The 4697-nt window shown below is 42.6% G+C and overlaps 1 pseudogene; it reads right to left on the bottom strand.

The window, feature by feature from the left end:
• Window positions 1-2162: 2162 nt before the first annotated feature.
• Window positions 2163-4490, bottom strand: LOC102820224 (annotated as a pseudogene).
• Window positions 4491-4697: the final 207 nt, after the last annotated feature.

Genomic DNA, 4697 nt, shown 5'->3' with positions numbered 1-4697 from the left:
CATATTGCATTAGGCAAATCTGCTGCACAAGACCATTTTAAAGTGTTGAAGAGCAAAGATGTCAGCTTGAGGACTAAGGTGCGCCTGACAAAAGCCATGGTATTTTCAATAGCCTCATATTGATATGAAAGCTTGACAGTGAATAAGGAAGACCGTAGAAGAATTGATGCTTTTGAGTTATGGTGTTAGAGGAGAACTCTGAAAGTGCCATGGGCTGCCAAAGAACCAACATATCTGTGTTGGAAGAAGTGCAGCCAGAGTCTCTTTGGAGGCCAGGATGGCCAAACTTCAACTCTCATAATTTGGACATATTTTCAGGATGGACCAGTCGCTGGAAAAGGATATCATGTTTGGTAGGGTGCATGGTCAGAGAAAAAGAGGAAGACCCCCAGTGAAATGTATTGGTCAAGTGGAAGCCTCGATGGACTCAAGTGTGGCAATGGCAGTGAGGTTCACACAGGATCGGGCAGTGTTTCGTTCTGCTGTGCATAAGGTCGCTATGAGTCGGTACTGACTCAATGGCACCTAACAACAACAAATATATATATATATTACACAAATAAATATAATGCAAAACAGGATGCAATGAGTTTGGTGAGAACACAAAACAAAATATTGCCTTTTAAATGTGCTCAAAGGAAAGAGAAGTTATTTTGGGTTCTGAGGTAGAATTCTTTACCTTCCATGCAGATCTGAGTTTGAATCCTGGCCGATGCATTTCACACAGCCACCACTAACCTGTCAGGGAGGCGTGTATGTTGCTGTGATGAACAGGTTAAACCAAAGATCCCGGACAAAAATAGACTAGGCAGAAAAGCTTGGTGGTGTACTTCTGAAAATCAGTCAATGAAAACCCTATGGATCTGTTTTATACACGTGTGTGCATCTGCAGGGCTTCATTCCATTGAACATGGGGATGCCATTAGTCTGGGACCCAACTCGATGGCAGCAAACAATAACCAAACTTTGAAGGTTTCATGGAAGCGGACATTTGACCTACGCTTGAAGTTTTGGATTTAACAAAAATACAGAAGCTAATATTGACTGAGCACCACTGGTGTAAAACACTGAGCTGAATACTTTAGTCATCATTTCACATAATCCTCCCATTTGCCCCATGAGTGCTATTATTACTCCAACCTTACCAATAGAAACGGAAGCTGAGAGAGCTTAAATAACTCACGGACTGAGTCAAAGCTTAAACTGAAAATTGTTCTCAGTCAGGTGATTCCATAACTGGAGCTCCAAGCTCTGAGGCAGAAAGCAGGATGAGCTGTGTGGGTGTGGTGGGGAGGTGGGGAGAGGCAGGGACATTTTGAGGAGTGAAGCATGCCAGACCCTCAAGCTGTCTCCTTCAGCACAGTGGAGTCGATTTTTCAGATACTTTGCTACACCACACACCCCTGTGCTCACCATCCACCACTGTGTTCGTCTATGTTTTAGCTCTGATAGGCCCAACTTTTCTCAGTCATTTCACAACAGAAGGAAGTCACCTGACAGGTCATCACGTAGTCAGAGAATCACATCCTAGATATACTTTCTTCTCTAGAGAGCCTTTAAAAGCTGCTCTACTGTCCCATGAGACTCTATGTCTCAAATTACAGAAAATCTTTAACAAAACCAAAGAGAAACAAATCACAGCTCTTGTTTTCTATCAAGATGACGTGCTTGTGTCATCAACTTTTTTTCTAAAAAAAAAAAAACAACACAAAAAACACAATTCCATATAACAATTTCTGAGATCATTGGCAGAATCACTGCCCTAGAGGACATTTCTGCTGAAGATGGTCATAGATTGTATTCCTTATGTAAAACAGTGCATTTCTGTATTTATTAGACAGAAATATTAAAGGAAGTCTCCTTGATTCCTGCAAGGCCAAATATGGTACTCCTACCCCCTCAAAATACCACACATGTGCTCACAAATTCCTTTCCCTGACTCTGGAAATATCGTGGGTCCCTTAATCCAAGAGACCAGGGTCTACATTTACAAGGTAAATGGTTCTCAAAAGGCTCTGAGAGCAACATGAAATATTACTGTCCAACACTTTCTGATTTGTGGAGTGTGGCTACCAAGTTAACAAATTGAGGTGCTTCACTCCACATCTTAACATCCAGTTCTTCAGTAAAGCCTCATGCATGCCAGGAGGTAAGGTGTTCTTCTATAAGTTGAAACTTCCATGATAAATTGGTTGAACAAAACCAATGGGTGATTCTGAGAAGTCTTTAAAGGAGTAATTACGCCAAGAGAGGACTCCATATAGTCGAGACAGGACTTCCCAGCTGGAGCTACTTAATCTTAGAAGGGCAGCAGCTCTTCTTCTGTTTTCTGGAGCAAGGAATGAATGAAAGCTTTTACTTCACTAGGGGAGAATCCAGCTGCTAGGGTCCATTTCCCATCTGCCCACTAATCTCCAATTTCTTGTAGACTGGCTTGTAACATTATCATCAGTTCTTTGAAAGGCATTGATTTTGTCATATAGATTGGAACCTCTTCTTGGTATTTCTTGTTCTTGTTTTCTTCAGATAGAAGTGCAAATACTTGAGTACTTCATCCATCACTGTTTTACATAAGGAATACAATCTATGACCATCTTCAGTAGAGATGTCCTCTAGGGCAGTGATTCTGCCAATGATCTCAGACATTGCTGTATTAAGTAAGTCCCCACAGTCTTGTAATATATATTCACTGGAAGAACATACTGCCACACAGTTCCAAGTCTCTTTAGTTGGTGCAGTACCTTCTGGATTGCTTTGCTTGCTGCAGAATAATTGTCTTCATTGTCCATGTTTAAAAATTTCCTAACACTTGATAATCTTTCTAGGAGTTCTCCTTTCTGTGCCAGCATTTAAGCCAAAAACCATTCTGTCCCAAGTCTCCTGAAGCCAGGTACAAGATCCACAAAAGTAGTTGTACCATTACAAAGAATGGGAGCAAGACAGAAAGCGAACTGATGCCCAAGGGTCAGCAAGTGGTGAGCAATATACATACAATTGTTGTGAATGGCTGGCAACTGGGGCAGTTTCTGAAGGTTCTCCTTGTGGTATGTTGGTACAACATCATGGAACAAATGGAAGATCTGCCTTGTTGAGTAGAAAAGCTGAATAGCACATTGATCACTGCTGGTCATTGCTTCTAATGAAGTCTAATAGGCAAGTTCCATTAGTTGCTTCACAGATTCCCTGATGCAGCATGTTGGCAAAGAGAAAGAATGCTGGTCTAGGGTATTTTTAGCCTCTTAATTCCCCACCTCATCACAATACGCTTTGGCAACTTTCTGTACATCTAGCTTGTCATCCTTCTCCTGACTGGCTAAGTCTGGCACACTGATCTTAGACTCAGGAGTACTCTTCACAGCATTGTGATTTTCCGAGGTCATTAGGTTTCTGGCTGCCACAAACACATCCTGGCACTTCTTATTAATAAAATGAGGATTGATGTTGCAAGCAGATTTCAGCAAATCAGTAGTGTCTCTTTTTTAAAACCTCATTTCCTTTAGGGCGTTTTCAAACTCTTCAGTGGATTATATGATCTCTTCATACTGTTGCAACTTGCTGCTATTTGTTGGAATAGAATAAACCAGACAGTTTTTGATGAGGCATTTGGACAAGTCCTTCCAGATTGTGCCACCAACCATCTCGGACAAGAGGATCTTAGATGGTTTTTCCTTTTCTTCATAAGCCTCAAGAGGTAACTCTAGAAGCTGCTTCTGGAGCACTTCTAGTATGAGTTTGATCTTTGCAAAAACTTCAGATGGTGATGGATGTTCCAAGTCAGTCATCACAGATTCAAAATGAAAGATAACTACATTTAGCTGGCTCTCTGTCATAGCATGAAGGGATGGACAAGATGCCAGAGGCTTAAGGATATACTTCAGCAGTATCTTCCCAAATGATTTTAGCTTTGTGTGTAGCTCCCCAAGAACAGAAAATGCCAGGATAACAGAACTTATGGGTGGCACAGGGGTGTTCTCTTCTTTCTGGGACTGTCCATGCACAAATGAAGCTCTGTTTGTAGGTAAGATTCCAAGCTGCTGGTGTCTTTTGATGGTGGGAACTTCCATACAGTCAGCTTCTACCACTCCAAGGTGATAAAGTATGTTCTTTATCTTTCTACATTGTGAGCTCCATGCTGAAAGATTTCAACATTTTAAAATCAAAGCACTTTCTGGATTTTAATAACTTCAAGTATTTCTGTGCCTCCTCCAGACGCTGAGCAGCAGTGATGTACTCTTCTATGCTAATGCACAATTATCCGGGATTTCAGCTGGTCAGTGTCATCGGAGAGCATATCCACCTGGGTAATCAGGTCTTGTGCACTTTGCATGCTAGGCAGGAATTCACTGTACTTCTTGCTGATCATACTGCACAGCTCACCCTTGATACTGCACACCTCCACCTGTTGGGTCAGGTGGCTGATCCAAACACCCAGATCCTCCTTCTCCAGCCTCCCCAAAAGTGCCAAGACATCCGGTCACGAACGAGGCCATCTCCACGACCAGTACCAATGTTGCCCGGGTCGCTATGTCATCAACTTTTAAAATGGTGTTTGCTCCGCCGCTGGCTGCTCTGAAAACCCATCTTTGGATTGTTCCAGGTCGGCTCCCAGCGCGCAGACACCTTTGCGCTCCTCCTCTTCCTCGCGCTCCTCCTCCTCTTCCTCGTCCTCCTCCTCGTCCTCCACTGCAGACTCCGGA

Source organism: Chrysochloris asiatica, unplaced genomic scaffold, assembly GCF_000296735.1.
Source record: "Chrysochloris asiatica unplaced genomic scaffold, ChrAsi1.0 scaffold00032, whole genome shotgun sequence".
Classification (NCBI taxonomy): Eukaryota; Metazoa; Chordata; class Mammalia; order Afrosoricida; family Chrysochloridae; genus Chrysochloris; species Chrysochloris asiatica.
The sequence above is the reverse complement of the archived record's forward strand: the minus strand, read 5'-3'. Positions and strand labels throughout refer to the sequence as shown.